Source organism: Nylanderia fulva, unplaced genomic scaffold (genome assembly GCF_048542155.1).
Source record: "Nylanderia fulva isolate GAGA-0341 unplaced genomic scaffold, ASM4854215v1 Scaffold10, whole genome shotgun sequence".
Classification (NCBI taxonomy): Eukaryota; Metazoa; Arthropoda; class Insecta; order Hymenoptera; family Formicidae; genus Nylanderia; species Nylanderia fulva.
The window spans coordinates 852239-877586 of record NW_028189193.1 but is presented as its reverse complement, the minus strand read 5'-3'; the positions used below and the strand labels follow the sequence as shown (position 1 = coordinate 877586).

At 40.2% G+C, this 25348-nt stretch overlaps 1 long non-coding RNA gene across 3 annotated transcripts in view; it reads left to right on the top strand.

Moving 5' to 3' along the window:
* The window catches only part of LOC114940995 (uncharacterized), a 176772-nt gene that overhangs the window by 114116 nt on the left and 37308 nt on the right, over positions 1-25348 (top strand). For all 3 annotated transcript variants that reach the window (XR_003821568.2, XR_003821569.2, XR_003821570.2), the window contains exon 6: positions 7380-7442. This is a non-coding gene — a long non-coding RNA (uncharacterized LOC114940995). The remainder of the gene's footprint in view (positions 1-7379; positions 7443-25348) is intronic.

Below are 25348 nucleotides of genomic sequence, written 5' to 3'. Positions count from 1 at the left end.
TCTTTTTTTGGAGAAACATATTTATATATATATAGAATATCCATCTTAATTTTGTATCGATTTTCGAGCTTGAGTATTCCTTTAACAAAGTATTTATTATACCTATGCATACTCTCGTAATTTAACTTGTATATATATATGTCGTTAGGTAGACTGTGCGACAAATAAAAAAAAATGTATATTTACGCACAAAAAGATCGGTGCACCAAAGCGGCAATCGATCATAGGAAACGAAAGGTCGAAAGGTGGCAAAGAAGAAGAGGAGACATATCTGGATTCCCGGTGTATGTGGTCGGGTCCATCGATCGGTATTATCATCAAGGATCTCGGTGCGACGGAGAGGGTAGGGAAGGGGGGAGGGGGAGAAGAGGGAGCCTGCAGATGCACTTCTGATGTTGGTCTGGTTCCACACACAGATCCCGCTCCCGGTCGGTGCATCGGGCTCGGATATGGCGCGAGGAGAAGCTCCGCGTGCGAGGCTTAGCCATAATCTGAAATATATTGGTGCCCGGTGTTTGTCCACATCTCGTTGACCGGCATTATAAATTGGCGAAGCGTAGGCATTCGTTCGAAGGCATTAGTCAAAGCCGAGGTAATGTCGTACGCGATAATGCGCCTGATATCGCGCGTTGTCCTCGCGTGTGCGAGTTCGCGCCTTCGCGTATGCGTGCATGTATGTGAGAGTGCGTTGAGCGACAACACGCGCGAGAGAGGTAAGAGAGTGCAGGTAACTCGCAGAATCGGAGGGTCGTCGACGGAATCGCCAACGACCTCTCGAACATCCGTACGTGGCGACGTTATTGAGCGAGAAAACGACGAGTCGTAAAATATCGTTTAATAAATCAGATATTGTGAGCTAATGACCGCTGCATTGCGTGCATCGAGTTTTAGATTTACCGAACGTTGCACATTCGCGTTTCTATAGTCGAGTCGAACCGACACAGATATAGTTATTTAGTTAGATTATAATAATAATTATACGTACGTAAATTCCACAGTGAATTGAATTTATAGTAGATAAATTTAATATTTTATATATTTTATTTGTAGGTTTAATTTTTTTAAATATTTTTAAAAATTGTTTATTACTAGATATGAAGGAAAATATATTATGCGTAATTGAAAATTTCTGCCTAAAATCGAGATGTATTTTAGGGATAATATTGTACGCCAATAAGATAGATATTTTAGAGATGGAAGCCTTCATTTTGGAAGTAGGTCGTGTGACAAGAGTGATCCGAGCAAGATGTCAAGTGTCATTCAGGAACTATCCGTTTCCATGAATTGGTAAAGTTAGAGGGTACAATATTCGAGAGAGAAATATTTAGCAGAAAGACGCAGACAGAAAGGGGGATAGTGAGAGAAGCTGAAAAAATATATTGAACAAAAAACATGAATCATACGTGTCTAAATGATAAATCTTCAATACTCATGACACCTTGATACATGCTTGTATATAACGTGTCTTGATATTATCTCGTCATATTTATTACTTTATTTCCTAATCTTTTTGTTCGATAAGTATTGCTTTCTTCTTAGACACGATCGGATTAAAAATGTATTCTTTAACGAGGGATTCATAAATTTAACGGCAGTGACACATCGTTGTATTTAGAATTTCCAACATCTTTCATTGGAATGACGGCAGTTCTCTATTCCATATAACTGAATTTGAGCGTCACATAGATTGTCAACAGCGATCAAAACTCCGGACAGTCGGACATGTCAAAATTTCCATTCGGGAACTGGGTCAGGCTATGAGCGAGGATATGAGCGGCCATCAAGCGCGATTCCCGAACTAACGTGTCCCGTCGTCCTCTGAATTCGTAAAGTAAGGATTCGCGAGGAATCTTCGAGGGAGCGAAGGGTAGATGTTCGGTGGGGTATAGTGGCACCGAGAGAGAGAGAGGAAAAGCAGAGGGAGGAGACGAGAAGAGAAAGAGGGAAAGAGAGAGAGAGAGAAAGAAGGCGAACGGTAAGAAGAAGGAGGGCGACCAGGACGAGAGGTAAAAGGAGGAAAAAAGATGGTGGAAGAGGCATGTGTCCCAAACGACGTATGCACGCCGAGACACGTAAACGATATATCAGGGGGTTAGCCGCTGGGGACGGACGACCCGGGCCATCTTTCTTCCACTTATACGTGCGATATTCACATGCGCAAACGTGATACACTCTATAGAGAGATCCACTGGCAGATATCCGGCGCTGCCGCTCACGACAGGAGCAGCCAGCGAGCGCTCTCGTGAGCTGTAAATGTATTAAGGTTTGACGACCGTGGTGGGACCCCCTTTCGGTTCGAGGTGAGGTGGAGAACCCGAGGGTGGCAGCCCCGGATCTCTTACCTACCTGTACTGTACGTGACGTGTGCACGCTCGTCTTACGCCACGTGAATGAGAGATCGACTTCATTTTCGTAAATCATCTTTTCGTCATCTCTTTTCCCAATGGCGAAAAACAGGCGATTTTTATTACATACATCGGTAACTCTTCTCGTTATTTTTTTCGATCGAATTCTTTTGTACACATACACACACTCCGTACATATACAATATATTTTGCATCGAATTCTATCAGTCGTCCATTATTAGACGAAATGATTTGTTCGATTTCGTTACGCGACAAATACAAATTGCTGACGGGTCGGTGCGGATAAAAAGAAAGCTCTCTACGTGCGCGAACGTCCGCGCAATGAGGGGTGGGAGCTCGTGTGGGGCGGCTCGTTCGTATGCGTGCGCATTATTACGTCCTTATATTATATCGCGAAGGTACAAATGTCCGTACGTATGTAAAATTCCTAGCTCCGGCCGCGTAGAGCCATAATAATATCTGTGCTGATAAATGAGACACATAACCGAGTCTCCGTACCCTCCTACTACCCTCGACCCACCCCCGGTCGCACCATCGCCTGTCCACCCCACTATTTCTGTTGCTGCCGCCGGTGCTGCGCCGCCGATGGTACCACCCCGTATGTCTCGGCTTATTCCACTTTTGCGGCGATGTATTACGAATTTTACATTTTACAAACGGCCCCGCTATCTTCCACGACACGCGATCCTTCGAGGTACAGCGAGGCTTGTGATAAAGGACGCGCGGCGTGGGTGTTTGCACTCGGGTGAAATGGAAAGGAAAGCGAGACGCGGCTTCGAAACCGAGAGCGAGAGAGATCTCTTCGGGATGTATCCGAAAATAGAGAACGATGCTGAGTTAAAAACTCAATTCATTTCCGTAAACATGTAATATATATTTAAAGAGACGAAAATTTTGTAGATTTATTTATTTTATTTTTTCATTATTTATGAATTGCAATGAACAATGCAACGCATACACTTCGAGCTTTGATCCAATTGCTGCAAATTGTGAAAATTTGCTGCGTTACGAAAGAAGATGCATTAGAATGGCGTTTTAGATTTTGCGCGATCGCACAGTGCGAACGACAGTTTCTCAGAATTATGGAAATCTCTGGCAATGTCGCTTTCAGAAAATAGCACGGCACGAAAATATGAAAACGGTTGACGAACGAAGGGGAAAGCATTACGCGCACAAGGGTTTCGCGAATGCCGCTGGTGATAAATAGCGAAAGATTTGCAAAATATATCGTGGCAGTAAGACCCGGCTCATATATGGCGGAAGAGGTTTTAGAAGAACGTATATCGTGCGTTCTGGAAGAAAATGGCGAACCGTTTGTGTCCTCGAATATTGCCAAGATATTCCCCAAGTTGCCCCGAATGCTTGTCAAGGGATGACTCGCAAAAAGAATGTTACTCTGTCGTGTGTTGAATTTCAGTTTTTGCGTTGAGAATTCGTCTGTATTAAATATACCTATTTTGGAACAATCAAATATCTATGTATCTTAAACAAAATTATTCCAAATCATATATAGACTCCAGTATTTTAATTTCGAAAAAAATTCTAGCTCCTTATAATTATATATATGATTGAAAAATCATCGGGATTGACAAATCAGTCGAGGAATATTCATATAAGAAATTTAAGTGTCAATGGACGAGCGAACACCCTGTATATGAGAAGCTACGAGGAAAGGTGTTATCATCGTGCGATTCATCCTGCTTTTTTTCTACCGGCGTTTCTCGATACTTATATATACGGACATCGAAAGGAGGCGAATCTTCTCGCGCGCGATTATCTCGATCCTTTATTCGGCGTTCGCTGACACGGGCTTTACCACTGAAAATAACCTAACCGCGTCGGTGCCGAGAGGCGCGAAATTAAAAAGGAATACGAGAAGCATCTTTAATCTCCCGGTTTATAAAGAGCCTGGGAGACGATCGCCGAGGATCGTTGAGGGAAGGGGTAAGAAAGGATTTCGCGCGGTTTGGCAGCACTCGCTACGTTTCGAAGCCATCGGCAGAAAGGAAATCGGCTTACCGGGCGAAAATATACTGATATTTATGAGGGTCGCGACATCAGGGCTAATCTTCGAGAGATAATAATTTATCGGCTACCGTCGGTACCAAGGAGTTGTATTTTGACTGAAATCCCTTAGCTGTCTGGACATCTTTGCGTGCCGGTCCACTTCTAATCTCGCCTGATGCCGGCCTATGATTTTTTGAACAGTGACATCCAATCGTCTTCCGAGTAGCTTATGAAATGTTAAAAATATACAATGAGCTTGAAGGTGACGTCTTTTCGTTTAAAAGTCGATTATTTCCTAAATAACTTTATTAATTTTCTTCTACAGTCTTTATTTGTAATAAACTTATTATTTACTAATTATGTGGAGTGTAAGTTTCTACGATTATACAATTGATTCTACCCAACAGAAATAGAAATTAAAATGTTTAATACCGTGATGGAAAAGAAACACAAATATAAGTATTTAATGCGTTATATCTAGCTTTTATCAGATATATCAAGATAATCTATAAAAGCTTTCTGCGGATTACACCTTGCAGGTTGGACACCACTGCTTTGCAGGACCGAGTCGTATTTCAGTCGACTTCAAAGACCTAGCTGACAGTATATCGCGCTTCGATATGGGGATAGGCGAAACGAAGAGAAAATTCTGAGTCGTCAGCGAGTTCATGATACATGTCGATAATCTTCTCGGATCGTCTTGCGAGTTAGAATTCTCTTGGACGCATCATCTGATTAGAAACGCGAAAACATTCTTGCGCTTCGCCTTGGGAAAAATGTTTCACGTGGATCGCGAGTGAGTCGCTTTCGATCGGAAGTCGCGTCGCGAAGCCACGTGTACAGAAGCAAATGCGGACGGAATAATAATGCGACCCGAAACTTCTCCCGGTATAATACATCGACTGACATTCCGTTATTTACGGTGATCGCCTTAATCCACCCTAGGAGTGACGAATTGTATCAATGGCGATTCCAAAAATTTATGGATACATTGGAATCCTACGATGTCCTGCATATCAATTACAATCACGAATCGAGACGTACTGTCTTGCTTTTATGTCAATGGAAAACTGAAAGCTTAATTTTGTATTTTATTCAAAAAATATATGACGCAAAAATCTTGTTTTCTACAAATTAGAATTTTTAAAAATCTGTATACTCCAATAGCTATAATAATCATATGCACTGTCAACGGTGCCTTTTTTGAGATATCGTGTGTCATCTCGAATTGGTATGCTACACAGTCTTCCGCAACAATATGACAATTTATATGGATTTAGGAGAGTCTTCAACGTTCTTTCGGATATTCGCTGCCTTGAGTTTTACTTTCCACGATATTCAGTAGCGTCCCTCTTTCTCTCTTTTCGTCCCTCTTTTCCGTGACTTTCTCTCTCCTTCTCATTCGCATTATATTTCTTTTTCTTTTTCTCCCCTCGCTTCCATGCCACGGATCGCTCTGCTGGGCATCAGCGAGGTTTTATCCCGCATTCAGGGACTGGCGTCATCTCTCATGGATGGATCGGCAATCCTCTTTCACTCTACACCCCCGTCCACCCCCGCGCACTTACCACCCATCTCCTGAGTGTTGTAGCACCCCTTCGCCACGGTGCCTATTCGCCCACTCGATGGGAGATTATGCCGTGTCTGAATTCACGCATTCGCGCAAAGTGCGTGCATCGCGCGACATTCTTCGCGTAATCGCACCGTGTTAACTCCTTCACGGCTTAGCGTAATATCTGTTGTGTCTTGCTGTGTTAATGACGTATGCAAAAAGTTCAGGATTAATGGATATTTTTTTAGAAATGGTTGTGCACGCGTATACACACAACTTAATCATATTTTTATTTTAAAAACCGCTAATCGATTCAAAATACAAAGCGAAAAGGCTTTATAATTAACAATATCTATATACGATTAAAATAGCATTTATAAAGCTCTTGTCGAATTTTTTTTTTTTTTTCTTCAGAATTCGAAATATATTCGATATATAAAGTCGTAATTGCTATTCTCTCTATATTATTCTCTTATCGTAACAATTACACAGTATCTCGTAACGTTGCAGTTTAACTAACGATAGTATATATTATTATCTAGACTGCTTGCGATTGAAATCATTAAAGTTATTCTTCTGTCGCGCTTGTCCGGCAAGTGCATCGGCGTAATATGTTATTTAAAGATCGTTTTATTCGGCGAGATAGCCTTTAGTAGGCCCAGACGTGCACTTTCGCGACACGTAACGATTTTGCAAACTGCTCTTGTATGCTAATATCGATAAGGTGGAAAGACTGCGACCGTATTGCCGCCCGGGGATTTCCTTGCTACATCGAAAATCGTTCTTTTTGACGTTGGTTCTCAATCACGTCTGGCTTATCTTTGTACGTATCGCTGAAAAATTTCCAACTTTGTTTTGCATTTGTTGCGAAAATTACGACGCGCGAAAAAAAAAACGGACTGCCTACGATCGATTTCGTACCTTTTTTGACGAAAAAACCGAAGGTCTCGCGCGCGTATTCGTATTCTGCGATCCGTTTAGAGGTACAGCATCCTTAAATTGAGGATCACTGGCAGACGAACGCAGTTTCCAGCGACCACTAAGAGATGGCAGAGCCTGTGTCATAACATCTCTTTGCTGCAACGCTTTAAATTCTGAATTTTATTTGAAGATTATGCAAATTGCTTTTCTGCTTTGTAGAAATGTCTAGATACGGTATTATTGTAGAATTCAACAGAATTATTTGCGGGAACAGAATATAACAGGTTTATAAACACATGATTACTAAGCAAATCTCGAGTATTTAATGAGTTGATGTAGCTCTTACTTATCATTTATAGACTGACATATTGAATGGTATTATTAAATCGCAATTTGAAATAAATGATACATATATATATATATATATATATATATATATATATATATATATAGTATATGGTTGTTTGCGGAATTTCGCTTTTACGAAAAACATCGAGTCTAATAAAAGTAACACGACTGTATTTTTCTTCTAGATTCAATCGTTTCGTCGTGATGTCAGATCCATAACGGGAGGACGTACAAAGGGATGCTGAAACGTGAGTAGAAATACATGTCTCAGTTCGGTACACGACGACAAATGTGATATAATGTTACCTCTCTGTGACAGTGTACAATACGCGCATTTTTATATACGGTTGAGGAAGTTTCTTTTATCGTGCAAAGGCAGTATCTGTCTAAATCCGAAACTCTTGCTTGAGTTTCAAATAAATTGGATACGTACACAAGTACAATAAAGGGGGAGAGGATCGACGTCTTTGTTATTATAAATTTATGTCGAGCAGTATGTAACGATCCAATTAACGATATGGAAAATGGAAGCTTTCGAATATTATATATAATGTAGAAAAAATCATATATATAATTCATTTGCAAATTTCTCAAGAATTTTAATAAGAGTTTAAAAGGTAGAGAGAGCTTATTTATATATGAATTCAATAAGATGAAAGAATAGGATATTATCGCATCGTAGAATTGTCGCTGGGATTTTCCACGGTATTATACGGTATAATATAATACGTGAACTTCTTTGTTCATGTACAAAGGGCCAACGAGGTGCAAATCCTATTCCACGTACTCTAGTTGTACATGCTCAAGTATGTGTCGCGCAGAAAAAGGGCCTAATCCGGCCACGAGAATCGACTCGTACGATGTTTCAGCGTGCAAGATCGGACCGATAATTCAACCGGCCGATATTTATGATATTTATTGGCCGGTCTGAACAATGGATCGATATTGTTTTCCGATTCGGAGTCTTCGTATACTCGCGTCGCTTTGTGCATCGCGGTTACGCATTTCGAACGTGCGTTCTTTATGCAGGTATATATATATATATATATAGGTACATGCACACGCACACAGACACAAAACTCAGATTCAAGCGAGTCAACCGGTCTCTCTCCGTCTCTTTCTTGCTTTGTATACGAGGGGACATAAATAATATTTAATATGACAGTGCGAGGCGGCGTCGCTTTGTGCGATATATTTGGTATAGAAATGTCACAGATCGCGTATCTCGCGCTGCCAAATGCAACTCTCGCGCCCGGAATGCATCTCATCTTTTGGTCAGATTACGAGTCGACAGATATATATCGTGAGAATACGTGTTCTCTCGATGAAAAATTTGTAGAGAAAATTTTCGGCCAAAGGTAACGAAATGTCCTTACGCAAATGTTTTAAAATATTCATGTCGTTTTTAATCTCACAGATTACAAAATTAGTATTTCAACGTAGATTATATTAAAAGCATACGATGTCACGATTAATTGTTTAAAGTGCTTGAATTCAGAATTTCTTGCAATATATAATATCGTGACAGTATGATATCAGAATCATGAAAAAGGAATAGAATTTGATTTCGCGATATAAAAGATAATAATTGATTTACAAGTGTTTCTTCTGAATGGACTAGGAAATAATGGGTTGTTTGTCGACTTCTCTGTTGAAAAGACGGAAACGTGATCGGTAAAATCATCGCGCATTGTACTCTAGCTGTCTTTAGCCCGTCTTCTGATGAAATTTCGTACTAATTTGTCTTGCAGTTTGCCGAGACGCTAGACAGCGCATATAATTGCATTATGTGGGCTCGCCATTCAGCATACGATCGTGCTCGAAACATTAGCGTTTGCTCGAATCGACTCGGGGGACCGTTCGCGACGGCGGGATATTTGCCAATGCTAAATTTAGTCCTTTACTTCTTCCACGAGACGACGCCGCGACGTATCGCGTTTGTAATGCAAGTTTCCGTATATAGGATACGCGCGTAGATTCACCACGTCTTCGCGATGTTTCTGTCAAATAAATAACCTCTAAATAAACAAAGTTTCCGCGACGCATAACGGTTTAATACGACTACGTTTATGTACACTGCAACGAAATACCATGCGAATCATCGTTTACCGCGAGGAAACAAATCTCGTTGATGAAAGTTACTCGTAAAAGATGCGAAAAGTAATAGCTCGCGTTGAATCGCTTCTTGCGTGACTTTTACGAGATGTATTTCCCGAAGACAGGAATATAATTTGCGTTTCCATAGAATATTTAAGGTAGTAAGAGAGATAATTAACGTTACATGCAGAAAAGACTTGCTGGTAACCGCGAATATTCCTGACGATCGTATCTAAAAGCGTAGCAGAAAACCTGCGCCAAGTATATTCTCGATCTTCGATCGATTCTCGATTGGGAAGAATCCCAGCTAGAACAAAAGACGGATCGTCCATTTGAATATCAAATTTATTGATATCGCGGCGCGGGTTCTGGTATCGCGTTATCCATAATCGTATTCAAATGAAGATCGCGTAAGGTATGTATGTTGGTTTAATAGCGGTTACTCGTCTCTTTCTTTCTTCTCTGCCTCTCTCTTCCTTTGAGCCATTCTTCGTCGTGTAAGGCTTCGAGGAGGGCCTTAGGTGCCCCCGTTGTTGACGAACAATAACGATAAACCATATAATGGTTAAGCGCGACAAATATACGTAGATATGTTGTATATCTATAAAAGGGGGAAAGGGGAGAAGCAAAGAAGAAAGTCGAAGGAGGAGTCCGCAAAGGTGGAAGGCCCCGCATATGCATACAATTGATACAGATACACCATCGTCTTTATATACATATTATATATGTATGTACATACGCGCGTACTGCGACTAGCTATTTTTCTCTCGGGGGTTGCTTGCTGATCTGTTTGCGAGCATCGTATCGGTGCGATGTGCCACGAAAAGCCTCAGATTCGAAGCGGGGTAGAAAACTGAACGAAGGGGATGAGGGAGGCTATCGCAGTCAAATATACACCGCTGCTTGTACACGGCGACTTATTGTGGGGACTATATTTGACAGGCTAGTGTACATCTGTTCCCGTCATAAGGCGTGATTTAGGAATGACAGTAGCCATTGATCCTCCCGCTTTAAAGGATCTCGATCCGGGAATTAATGTGAGCTCATATGTACTCGTATATATGTATTATATATGGGAAAATCAATATCTGAACGAGCTTGTAAGGAGCAACTAATTTTAAATCGATGAATCTGAGCTTATGAAAAACGCGTTGCTACCACTTTTTATTTTAATTAATTTGGTTCGGTTTATTATTTGTATTATCCACAAATTCAGACTATAGATAATAGTCGATGCAATACACAAATATTGCGTAGAATAATTTAATAATGATTTAATGTTTTCAAAATCTTGATTTATACATATATATACTTTTTCTAAGTATTAAAGTAGAAATTTGGATAATACAGTTTTAGCAATTCAACGTGGTAATTATGGCACGTATAAATAATGTTCATAAAATTCAAAATTCATTTTTATTATAATATATGTTTGACTTGTACTTGTATTATTTTATATATATATATATATATATATGAATATTTAAAATTCCATCGCGTTAACGAATTCGCTATTTTACGTGAGATCACAGTATGTCTAAAATTTCTCACGAATGTCCACGATTATTTCAGAGAACAGCTCCGAAATTTTCGTAATGTTTTCTGGAGCAATAATTGTCTTTCGGTGACACGATCTAATTACGCAATCAGACCGGCCGTGAATAATAATCGCGACTTGGGGATAAGTTTTGGGAAGAGAGAGATCTGTTTGTTGTGTTTGAGCAGGCCACGTGAATACTTCACATCGTATTTCACATAAGTGAACCAGTCTAAGTACACCAGTGGATAATACCGCGGAGATATACGAACGTAGGAACGCGCGTATGACGCACCGGATAACCAGTTCCACGTGATTTGTGGCTATTCCTGGGCGATCCGGACGCGATAATAAAGTGGCAATGGGGCTTGTTAGCGAGCGGGTTCAACCAGGTCGGTCATGCGCGCGTCGCATGACAGTTAGCGTCATCGGCGGTTCATTTGGTGGAGATCATCATTCTGTGGCTCGTATGTCGCGCTCGTCTCGTGAGAAAATTGTCTTGTATAATTATGCAGGATTCCTCGTCACGAGATTCGGGGAATTAAACGATACAATACCGCCGCTTCTGTAGCGCGCGAAGGCTATTTCTTTTAAATCGCCGTGACGTAATAATTTCTTCGGACGAAGCTTGTCATTGGGCAAAGATCGTCAGTTCTGTCGCGGGATAAAGGAGTCATGGCCAAAAGCATAAATTTTCATACAACTTTATGGAACAGACGAAACAGTTTCTGTATTTTTATATGTATTATAATTTAAATAATTCTGAAGAATTAATGTGCTTATTTGTGAGTTCGAATAATACGATATCGATATTAACGATCGACATAGAAATAGAATGAAAGAGAATATGATTTTTCAAAATATTTCATATATTTAGATTATTACATATTTTATACAAATAAAATGAGCGATGCTGAGATATAGAATCCACAATTTGATGAAAGGAAATGTTTCAATATTTGGAATATTTATGAGCGATCGTTCGCTCTGGCTCTTCAAATCTCGGAATGTTTCGACTTTTGCGTAAAATATAAGAGAATCGTGCCACTGTCCAGGGATTACAATTTTAATGGACATTACAATCGCAAATGCTTCTCCGGCTCCGCTATAAGGTATACTCTTTTCAGCGGCTTTTCGACCTTTTAATCTTCTTAATTTTTGCTCCTCTTGTGATGGCGAAGCACGTTAAGGTTTAGTTCCGCCACCGGCTTATTAACTATTTCACTTTACTTTTCAACGCAAAATGCGTTCTTGTCATGGATGTTCGTATTTAATCCTGCATTCCTTGTTTTTTCTATTTCCCTGCTTTTCGCCGATATGTTTTAACGCAATGAAAGAGATGTATCTGCGTATGCTTAGTTATTTCTTGTTTTATAAATACCACATTAGATAAATATTATCACGGCTAGTAAAAAGCATTACAGAGAAATGTTATCTATATGATTTATCATTAACCATTATTTCTGACGAAAATATATTTTTAAAATACAATAAAGAAAGAATTGAATTTTTATTTATGATCGTCAAATTTTTGATCGCGAGATTGCCTGGGTTTTTCGAAATTACGCGAACGAGGAGTTAAAATCGTTGAATGAAGTCAAGGTAAGAAGGCCACGATCGGCACGGCTGACTCACGTTGAAGAACTTGCTTCATTCGCATGTGTGACACGCAACGTGTGCAACAAAGACCCGAAAAGTGAAAGACTATACTGTCTTTAGCGTACGTTCCAGAATTATTCTCTTTGATCGCTCATGCTCGGAAAGTCATTCTGCGAATAAATACGAGACGCATATCAAGCGTATCGCAGCTAGAGACGATACTTAGTTATTCTATTTACGAGAAAGATGGATAATTATTATTTTACGATATTGAATGATGTAAAAGCTATAGAATGCACGAGCATGAGAATATCACGGGGGACTGCATAATTTGATCTTTGTTACTTGAAAAGCCAGAGGTAAAAGCTAGAGGTAAAGGATCATCGAAGAGGACGTCGCTGGCCGGATTCTTCCACGTCGGGGTCAGTCTGTTGGTAGGCGGTACCAATGTGGCCAGGCCTACCTCTCTTCTGACTCAGGCCTAACAATGGATCTGCAACAATGCAGGCACCTCGCTCTTGTCCGGACCTAGCCTCACCTACGTCCTCTTCCTCTGATGTCTGCACACACGTCGCACTGGTGGACACTGATACATGTTGAGCAGCTTTGCGGTCGAGAACCGAAACCGAATATAGAGACACTACCGGACTGGCACCAGTCGTAAACATACTGGCTACAGTCTCGCGGACTGAACATATGTTACACAATGAAATCGTAAACGCGTGCCGCCGAATGAAGAGGCCGCAAATGTCTTAAAAACGCATTCCGTTAACAGGCTCGAGAATTAAGAGTAAGGATACAAAATTAGTATCCTTCAAATTTTTTCATGACATTTTTCGAAACATAAAATAGAGAATAAGTCTTAATAGAAAAAAAAATCCTATGCAAAATTACTGCTTTATACAAAAAGAAGACTTTGTGCATCTGGGAATTCTCATAGAATTTTATCTAAAAATTTTATCAAAACGTGAAGGAATAATGACTCAATTTTTTTTGCTCTCGTTATTCGTATAAAGTATTAACACGAACAAAAATCGTATGCGCTCTTGTTGTATAATAATTAAGACCATAGGGAATCTCTTACAGTAGAAGGGCAGTATTATTTAGACGAAAAACAGACGAGAAATAGATCTTTCCAGCTGTACGTCAGTAATGAATAGCGGGCATTAGTTAACAGGATATCAAAAGGATATCCTGAGCCGGCCCACCAAAGAACCAAGACCTCACCCAGGCAGTCGATGCCTGCTGCAACGTTAGGAACGAATCCGTACCGAACACAATGCCTCGAACCTGAGCCTTTATCGTGATATCATCCAGTTATAAATTGGAACACAGCTACGCTCTGGCATTATGATGTCTCTAATATGTCTTTTTCCCCACTGGTCACTGACCAACCGATCTTCGAGCCGATTATATTTTTGGTTCCTAAGACATTCGTGCATCTACGGGAGCTCGGACTTCTCAGCACCCCGTGGATTGGTTCGGTAAACTTGAAGATTTTTTTTTCGATGCTGCATTAGCCACGTACTTGCCTGAATGTTTTCAAGAAATTGCAATAGGAACGAGGAATAGTTTATATATGTCTGTCGCATCATAAAATAATTAATAAAAATTTATAATAAGATATAAAAGAGATATTTTGTTATTTTTAATTTTTTCGTTATTTAAATCTATAATGATTACAGGACATATTTTATTAAATATTATAGAATTTTACAAGTGTGCATTTAAAAAAAAAAGTTAGCAAAGTTTAATGAGTATTTATAGACGACTTGACGTGCCCTACGGGATAACATCCTCGACTTGTGCATCGCTTGGAATTATTCAAAATCCTTGCTCATGCGACTGCTCGAGATAAATAACTTTTGCCTCCACCTCTTTCTCTTTTATCCAACCGCTTCTCTTCTACCTCCATCGGGTGTCTCGTGGGTGAGCTCTCGGGGCAGCTCTCCAAGCCCGGTTGTTTAACATAACACGAGCAATCATTTATGCGTGGCGCGAGTTGGCCGGCGACCCCATAATTTAGACCGGTGGGCAGAACTAGCTCGCAGCACCCCGCGATTGGTTCCGTACGGGGTGTGCTTTACATTTTTTCGCTCTTAACACATCTCGATATATTTTCATTCATTAACGTGCGCTATATTTTTCGAAAAAAAATAAATACGTATACGATTTATCTCTCTGTAAAAAGTTTCTAGCAATAGTGGGAAAAAACTAATAACTATTTATACATTTTATAATATTTTATTATTACTAATTATTGTGTACTACGTAATTATTATATTGAATCGTGTAAATAGCCAGCATGACAATTGTCACATTTGCAGTTACAATTGCGAGAGAAAATATATTGACGAAGAGAGAAGGACACGTAGAAAGATCTTTGAAATCATACGTCATTTTTTACGTTTATCTTGCTTATCTTATATGTCCAAACGATATAAGATAGATTTAATAAAAAAATTCCGATTACTATTATATCTATCTGTCACTGTTTAAAAAAAAATGTCCCTTTTGTGGACTGCAAATTCAAAGCTGCAAAACCCATTTGTAACACTTGGTCGAAGAGTGATCGTCGCGACTCGGTAATAAAATCACCATAATGATAAGTAAATATGTCCCATCCGATCTCGTCGCGGGGTTCCTTAAAAAGTCACCGGGTATATCAAGGAGGCTCTATATACATACATACGCAGGGCACCGCTGGGCCCCCCACGGTGGGATAAAGCCGGGCCCCACGACAGTAGCCGTGTACAACGTGGGTTAGACAATGCCGCGCACATTAATACACTTCATATTAGTCCGCTTTAATGCGTGTTTGTCGGCCATTGTGAATGAGCGACACTGTTTATCACCGGCCCCCGTATAAACCCCTTAGTCTGTTCGCTGAATGATACGGGGTTGCGTATTTATTTGGGGCCCTTTGGCGATCGAGGGATAACAAATACGTACACGTCGTATTTGGGGGGGCTTTTAAAATATTTTTTTAATCATCTTTTATTTTCCTCAAATTGATCGGCCAACTGCGTTCGCTTGAGTTCGCCCCGAGATGTTGCAGCAATACTCGTTTAATCTCGTGAATATACTCTTATACTATGCGGTAATCTAAAAGTTCGTATCCCGAGGCGTAATGATTTCTCTTTGTTCCTGTTATCGGTAAGACGTAAATCAACCGTCGAGTTGGTAATTGTAACGATTAAAATATGTACGTGTATGGTCTAATACCACGTCGGGTTTTACTTTCTCGCAGTTCTGTCTTCTTATATATTCGTTTCGATTTTATTGCACGCGAGAAGAGTATCGGGACATTCTCAAAAAATGCGAGCGCCTTCGAGAATTTAATATGCCTCGAGCATATTCCAATTTTTCATACGAAAATCGTGAACTTTCACGATCAAACTGCAAGAAACCTGTGAAAGTATACGTCGCACTTTCCACTTGATATATACAATCAGTGTATCGAATCCTATATTTGATTTTACTTTGCATCGTCTTGTAATTTAATGCGCTGCATATCTGATGGTGACAATTATCAACGCGTAATGCGGCTACATTCCAAATCTCGAGACACATTATCCGCGAACATTCGCACATGCTTTCTTTAATGTCACACTCCAGCGTTTCAAAATAATCGCTCGCCCGCTCCCAGGCTTTTCAGTGGACTCGGAATTAATTCTGGCGCACAAGGTTGCACACGCGAATTTCAGCGTGTGCATGTCTCGCGCACCGCGAATATTTCAACAAATACGCACGACATCTTAATACCATCACGACTCGTCGCGGGCTGGCTTTTCAGCGGGCTCATGAATAATTCCGGGGGCCCAAAAGGTTGAATGCGCCAATTTGGAAAGTGCGGATTTCGTGTATCTCTCGAATTCTTGTCTGTCACAAAGAAGAAAGGATCGTAAGGAGTGAGAGATGCTGCGCGGAGAGCAAGAACAAGTTGCGATGAGAAGAAGGGAAATGGAGACGGAAGGGAGGAGAAAGAAGCCGCGGGATGAACCCGACGGATAAATTTAGTTCGTTAACCGATGATGTTGGGACATCACCCCCGCCTCTACCGACGTACGAGTATACCGATATTATTTCTGGCATTGACTCTCCCGAGTGTATGACCCGACAACGACGACACACCGTCATCACTCATGACTCACGGGACTCGAAATACATATTCTCGATAATAATCGAGACCGCTTTTGCCCATCATTATTCAAAGAGTCATTTTTTTTCTGCTAAAGTTATCGAATTTTCGACGTATTTTAAATTTTGATTACGATGCTCTGTCAATTATTTGAGGATGACATGTTAATTAGATTATTGATAAGAATATCTAAATCCTAATTTAATCGAAATTTACTCGTTCAATTTGATCGAATCGTTAGAATATCTCTTGTCATTTACAAGATACAAGAATCTTATAAACGCGACTGTCGGAACGCAAAATGCGCAGAATGCCGTGTTTACGGTCGCTTCGCTCTCGTTTTCTCTCATTTTTGGTAGCCGACGTGTCGTCTGGGACACTCCGCGAGAGAATAGTACACCCCACACACATCCCACGCAGATATCTCGATAGTGGATCAGCCAGTGTAATCTGTACAAAGGCATCCTTAGGCGAATCAGCTATATTTATGCTTTGTTGTGAAACATAAAGACCCACTATAACGACCCACCGTGAATGCGCTGTCGTTGAGTATTTCATCGCGATGCATTTGTGTCTCTTCGGCTCGAAACCTTTGCAGTCGTCGCGAGGTCATTGATTCTTCTTCTCTTTTCATTTTCATATTTCTTTTTTTTTCTCCTAGTTCCTCGTTTTCTCCCTTGCTTGCTTCTCCTGTTTCGCTAGTGTCTCTTTGTAGCAAAATTCTATTCGTATTTGATCACGGAATAATTTCACATTGTGCATTTCATATTTTCAACTTAATATATTAACATAGCTATTTTATAAACTTTTAAAATTATAAACCCGGTGGCAAGATTTTACGCGCAAATGCAGGGACATACCTATACGTATGGTATATAACATTTCGAAAAGCGTTCGCGTATGCAACGATCGAGAACCGACTTTCTCGTGGATTGCGGATTTTGCGAGCGAAAACTGCAAGCCGGAGAGTAGGCCGGCCATTACAAAGACCGTGGAGAAATTAAAATCACGTAAAGTAACCGTTCGGAGGACGACGCTGCCAGAATATTAATGTAACGATGTTCGACTCGACTCGTGGAGAACGAATTATGCTGCGCCGAGAACTGTCAGCACGCCAATCCGCCCGGGCTTTCGGATATTTAGCAACGTCCTGCGGGCAACGAGAATTCACATCAGGAGGACGCGACTTATCCCGTTTTGATGGCTAATGCACGTATTGCCTCGCCGACGTGCTAAAACACGATATTCGCAATACAAGTATGTTAAAACAAAGGATGATCATTATGCATTTATGCTCGTTGAGTAACACGAAAGTGCGAACGGATGCCAAAATATGTTCCGAAATCGTGTACCGTCGCGAATAAATATTTTGTCGCGGCATCACGGCGCGTATTCATCCGTCATCGCGTTTTCGTCTTCGCATTCTCTTCTGAATCAATATTGTTCGAGTTAACTAGAAATATCCGTCGCGCCGCGAATATATATTACGAAACCTCTCTATTCTCGCGAACGCAAATATCTTAACACAAATTTCTCCTTAGCCGCACGATGGATTAGTCTGGAACGTTTCGATCCAGTCATTTGTTGCGCGATGACAATTGCATTCAGCTACTCGCGCGATATTATTCACTGTCATCGGTATGATATACCGAAAATAAAGTTGTGATTTGGAGACATGTCGAGTAGTTTTTATCGACGAGAATAAAATTAAAAAAAAAAAATAAAAATACAGAATATATACGTAGATGTAATGATGGAAGGTCCTTGGAAGGTTTTAATGCAGAAATTCGAGAGAAACCTGGTGGATAAAATTGATTTGCCTCGCGGCTATCATAATCCGGGATATCCGGGAAAATATAAGACAACGTCGTGAAGATCTCGCGTATCTTCGGTATCGCGTGTCTTCGGCATCGTTCCTCGTGGCGGTTTCGCGCTCGTCGCTACTTAACAAACTTACCCCTTTAGCCCCGTCGTCTGCCCGGGGCTGCAGCGGTGGTGCGGGGGTACGCGGAAATTCTTAACGCTGTTAAGATATGTTAATTTTGTTTACCTATAAGCTATTAAAGGGGTACCTAACGTGCTTAAAGCTAAACCAGTTTGGTTTTCGCTGGATGTGTTCAAGGCGGATCCTGGGGGATATAACGCCGCGCATGCTGGCGCTGTTCGCGCTCTGGAAAGGGCTTTTACAGGAAAAGCTGTGTTACCGGAGAATATACCGAGCTACGCTCTATAAGCTATACGGGAGTAAGATTGTATCGCGGCTGAGGCGATACTTTGACAAACACGCGACTTATCGAAGTTGTTGTTTGGTCGCCTGTAAGTCAAAGTGAAAAATCTCTTCAAAGATATAACAAACATTTATTTCCAATGAAATAAATTGCAGAGACGAGCACGCTAATTCAATATTTACAACGCATCTTGCGAATGTATCTTACTTTGCAAATGTCATTATGTATTTGGAAAATAATTGAAAAATGTGTAGTGCAGAAAGTAAACGATGAAACGGTATAGGCATAATTATGAAAGCAATTTTCGCCAACTGTCTTAAAAGATCGCATTTACACGAACACTTGAAGAAGCTTGATTACAAACGCCTGCTTACAACAAGAGACCCCCCCCTGATTCTTGGCGAAACAACTCGACGTGCCGTCGAGAAAAGCTCACGTGCAGCCGACCGGAGTTTTGCAGCTGCGCCTATTACTAATCCACGGTAGAACAATTTAAGTGTTTGCTATCACTAATAACCCGGCGAGCAAACGCGGCATTATTAACAGGTTCGCAAACATCTCCTGTATTAGTGATCCCGTTCCCCTATAACCTACATAGACTTTCCGCGCGCCGACCTCCCTCTCTCGTTCCCCGCCATCGCCACCACCGACACGCCAACCCTTATTCCGATCTCTTGTACAGATATTTGCCGTGTCTACACCGACCAAATTATCTCCGGCGATTTGAGGATAAAGGATTTTCGAGTCGAGTGTGCCGCGCGCGATGCACTCGACCGACGAGAATTCCGAAAATCGGGCATTAATAAGTATACGGTAGACGTCACAACAAAGTATAATCTCGCGTTATGCGCTCTCGAAGAATAATGTTGACTCGGTACAACAAGATATTTATTCAGAATTTTAATGAAGTAAAATATTTTACAAAATGGTAATAATTCAATCGACCAATTCTGGCAAATAAGTAAATTTATTGAATTTTCACAGAATTGGTCGATTGAATTATTACCATTTTTTAATTATCATCTGGTGACTTCATATAATTTTATATCATTTAAAATATTTTACGATACGAGAAAGTATCTCTATCAATTTGCATTTCTGTATCCGTAATCTTCAAGTTCAAGGAACGACACGTTGAATTCGTGATTCACGTTGTTGCCGATCAAGAGAGGTTTTCTCGATCACGAAGAGATGCAATGGGGCGATTTTTGCCGGCCGTCGCGAACTCGTCCATCTCGCCGGATGGAGCGTCACGACGAAACGTTTTCCATCTATCCGGTGTGAGATCTTCCTCGTGGAATAAATATGGAAATCGGGCCTTCGCCGTTCAGTCGTGCGGTGCACGCGCTTTCGCGAGAGAGGCCACGACGGACTGGACTTGACCTTTCGCATCCCCACTTCCTTTTCTCTCTATCCGATTTCATCCTTTAGCCTCTTGTCCGTTCCTTGATATCTCGAGGAAACGTCGAATGTTGCGGGCGATGTCGGACTTGGGTTGCGAGGTTTCTGTTCCTTTGAATAATTCAGCTCGCGCACTCCCGGCGATTTGCGAACGATTGTAAAGGGACACACATCGATATATCTATGTACGACAAATATATCTCGGAATTCCGAGGGCGAACGTTATCGCTCCATTCGGGATTTTTTTAAATAGGTCGTTAATTATGTATTGTATTCTTCTTGTTTTCTATTTTCGGTTTTATGTATTTTTTCTGAACAGATATTTAGAATTATTTGTTTACTTTATTATTATATTAACATTTATTCTATAAAGAAAGGTATATCGATTCAGTTTTTAATAATCTTTATCTCTCATATTTTTATTTTAATTCTTGACACGTTTCTTAGCTAATTATTGGAATCAACTTGAAGAAATTAAATGGGATGTGTCAAATCATATCCAGTCCGTAATCAAGATCCAACCGTTCATTTACATTCGGGACTCGCCGTTCGATTTTCGAAGCGAATCAATCGATTCCGATTTTGTTCGGTCGGTGATTATAAGCTCCGCGTGGAATTAGATTGAAAGCTAATTAGTATCGGACAGCTAATTTCGCTTCGACCTCGCCCTTCGACTCTGCGGCTAACGTGTTCGTATTTTCGTAAACGTTAATAATACCGTGAACAGATATCGGACCGTTCAGCTGTCAGGTATGCCCACCCGCTGATATTTCGAATCGAAAATCAAGTGGACAACCATCTCGGCCTAATAAACCATGGAAGAGGTTGCATGTCTGACATGAAATCGACGCTGGAATGTACCTAGTACGATAACTCGCGACTGCAATTTGTTATTCGTGATGTACACTAATGCAGATTTAATAATGAAATTATTGCAGCGCTTTACTTGAGACGATAAATCGTGATATAAATCTTCGTTGTGTATCGTAAGAATAATGATTTAGCAATTTATATCGATATTAGAATTATTGTTTCATCGAATAAAAATGATATAACATAACAGTTTAATACACGATGAGACATTTTTAACACGCCGATGGAGGAAATTTGCAACAATGACTTTTCTGTTTTATTCGAGAGAGCGTATCTTGTTGCGATGTCAAATTCAATTCTGGCAAACTGACGAGCGCAGCTCGAACGGGTGTGTCGACGAAGCGAGGGGAGAAATGTTTTTATTTATTTAGACTTCGATTATCTCGCTCGCGAAAGAAGAGCCAGTCCGTCTGGGACCACCTATCGCGTTCCTCCTATAATTCAACTCTCGGGAATCGTCTCTTTCTCTGTTAGAAAACAGTGAAATGTCTGAGTCCATGCCACACCCCTTTTCCGCATCCGTGCATTTCTCCCTGTGTCTTACTGTTGCGTGGCATTTTTTCTCGTCCTTCTGGATCACTATCTGTTAAATTATAGCGACACGTAGACGTAGAAGACGTTAAGTATCTCTTATAATCGGTCGTGTTGCATTTGTTTGACACACAGATAACATTAGATCTTCGAACAGAGATACTGTAGATATATAATTGAGTATACTTTAGAGAGATGTAGAGATCTCTCTCTTCTTTGCAATTTAAATAATTTAAAACTTCGCGAAGAAAGCGTCAAAATTTGTGATCGAAATGAATCTTATTTATTCGTGATAATGAAAAGCGTGTGAAAATTTAAGGAATAATGAAGAGGACGTGGAAGAAAAAAAAAACAATTGAAGAAACAGAAAGGGTGCGAGAAGAGAAGGGAAAGATAAAGGGACGACCCCCTACGCATCATCGTTCGGCTATTTTTTCGGTTCGATCGTAAAATCTAATGGGCGCATAAACCGTGGTAAAAGAACTTCGGCATAAAAAGGAGGACCGTCAACGATAGAAGCATTATTAATACTTTATGTTAATTACCGTATCGTTTGGTTCGTCGAACGGCCTTAAATCGAGTTGCTAAACAGCCATGCCTGATCGTAAATTCCTTGTCTCGGCTTGATGTTCGATTAAAATCTGCTTTCAAAGGGGGAGATCCCCTTTTCTTTTTCTCATCCTTTTCACCATTTCATCGGTCACGTCAATACGGCTTTTCTCGACGTTGATGCTAATCTGCCGTAATAATCAATTAAAATCGCACGACTATTAAATTTTTAATCACGCGAATATTTTATTTCATTAAATCGAGTCGGAAATATTTCCGACAAATATGAAATAATATGTTGCGTCTTTCGCGTTCATTGTTTTTTTTTTTTTTTCTTATAAGCGCTGATATTTCGATCGCGTATCGTTTTCTCGCAATCAGCGTTCTCCACTGAAGAGATAATTGATACATAATGAATTGGCGATTGCTTTATTAACTCCCTTTGTTCTTTCACCGAGGAGCATCGCGTGATTGCGTTTTTCATTATGTAACAGCCACATGGTGTATCGTACGTGCTTTGTAATTCAACCTGATTGTAGTCTAACCATAAGAACCAAAGAACTGCCGATTCATCCTGCTGTGTAGATGTAACAAAGGTGCACGCACGGTAGCAATCGCTATAATCTCGTCACTTATGCCGACATAACAGCTTATAACCTTCGTTCGGTTTCTCCGTTTTAAGGTCCCAATCGCCTCGCCACTGCAACTATTATAAAAGCATTATCCAGCGTCGACTTCTTTCATTAATTCTATCATCGAAGAGGCAACTTTATCCAACATGTTTTATCGGCAAGGTGGTTTGTGTCAGCGTTACATTGATCGGCAGCGATAGTTTGTTTCTTCAGCATCGCAATGACATAACAAATCTTGTCGCGATGTGTCGCGAGAAATTTGCAATTAATAAATTGAAAATGTGTTTACAGTTTACAAAAATCAAGAGAAACAGCAAATGCAATGGTCGGGAAAATATTCGTATTTTGAAAATTCGATCACATACATATTTATTTAATACAATACTTTATGATCATCGTGAATCGGTTCTACAGTCACTTTTGAACGCAAAATATTTAGATATATGATATATATTCTTTGAATTTTCATGACTGTTTTGAATGTATTCAAGTCGAGTAGCACACATGTGAAACAAAGTAGGCATTAATATTAACGAGATAATTAATGGAGATAGCTTTAGCAAATTAAAGTATATGTGAATCACATTGAAAGAGATAAGAGAGAGAGAGAGAGATCGATAAAATTAATTTTTTTAATTATTCATTTCATAATTACACTTTACACTACTACATACTTTTTTATGATATAATAATATAATGATCACGATGATTTTTTTATAATGTGCACAAAATTAAATTGTAATATTCTTAGTTGTATTCCAGAAAATTAGACATAACAATAATCGCGCTTCTTGATTATAATAGATGTCCTAAATTATATAAAATTTATTTATAGCGTTATAACAATTAATCTTTGTGCATGCACGAAAGATAGATCGGAGAGAGCTGCGCAACCCTCTTCCAACTTTAAGTTGAAGCGAGAGATAAGGGATGGGGGCGAGTCGTGATAATTTAGCAGTCAATTAGCTCGCGTTTTGAGAGCTGCCGAACTCTCGGCTCCGCGATAATATCGACTGGCGGGGGTTATTTCGCTGAAGTCGCTTCGAATTCGGATTCGCATCCTCCTTCACCCGTTTCGTCCGTTTCGCCGTCTCATGATTGCTGGAGGTTTTGGTGGCCGATAACACCGCGCGCATTATCCCCTCGCGCCCCTGATAATTGTTTGATTACTCAGCACGGCGCTGAACCACGGTTAAACTCAAACTAAGGCCTCCAAGACCTGCCTCGACTCTCTCTCTCTCTCTCTCTGTTTCTCTTTTTCTCTTCCTTTCTCTCTCTCTCTCTCTCTCTCTCTCTCGTCTCCGACCGACGGATTAACGTAAGGTAATACTACTGTACGTCGGCCCACCGAGTATTATCGGGTATTACTGTCCCTGGGGAGCGTTAATTAGCGATCATTAGTTAATTGATCGGCAGCCGTCGGCGAGGTGCAGCCCCGGACGATTCCGTCGGCGAAACTCTTGTGCGTGTTTAGCCATTAATCCAGATAATGGAAGGACTTTCCCGCTCGCCGATCGGCAAGTAATGTGTCGCCGTGAGCATGTTGCAAGTACGCGATCATTAGCGGGATGAGACATTGAATAAGGTTCCCTAGCGTGCGAAACGCTTATCGGTGTATCGGGTTGCCTCTTCGGAGACTATCGTTCATCTATTGTTGCGTCACTGATATGAATTAATTTTTTCACAAGAACGAGGGTGATTGTTGCATTTTCCGATAATCTATATCCGGATAAAGATAATAAATTTTTAATATTTTCTTGAAAAATATATTTTTTCTAGGGATGCAAGTGTATTTCCTATACTATATTTATTAAACAATGTTTAATGTTTTTCATAAAGTATATATCTTCTTTCTTTTTTATCAATGTGATGATTAAGCTCGTCAAGTGAAGAATACAGAGCAAAACTGAAGCGTCTTTCGTTGAGATTACGCGATGAAAGGAGTGGGCGTCCAATATATACGATTTCTTCATATCTTTGGTTAAGCCATTCGTGAAAGGACAGATCAGGAAGAAGAGTCGTCTATAAAAATAATCTTCCAAAGACTCGATCTCCTCGATTGATACTCTCTAGAGAGATCCGAGAATGTTTCCTTTGTGTAAGTCGTTTTTCTCTTCGTCGCTCTTCTCCACAAAGCTTTGTCGCATTGACGTGAGAAGTTTTCGTCGATTGTTCACCTTCTGACTCCATCACAGTACCTACATTTACAATGCTTACATGAGAAAATATATATAGTAATTACAATTTGATATAATTATAATTTTTATATTAATTTTTTACCATTTAAAATAAAGGAAAATCTTTTCTTTCCGTCATCTCAACAACAACATATACATACATATGCACAGATGTGTTCAACGAAATGTAGATAAATTTAGATAAATAGAAAATCAATTTGAATAAATATTTTGTCAATAAATATTTTATCTTCTCAATCGTGTCTTGTGAGAAAAAAGGAGACAGTTCTCAGTCGAAGACGCAACAGTTTTTACGCGGCGTGAAATAACGATTGTCGTTAACGTGCATCTCCAATCGGTCGGACAAAATTCAGTCAGCTTCGTATCCG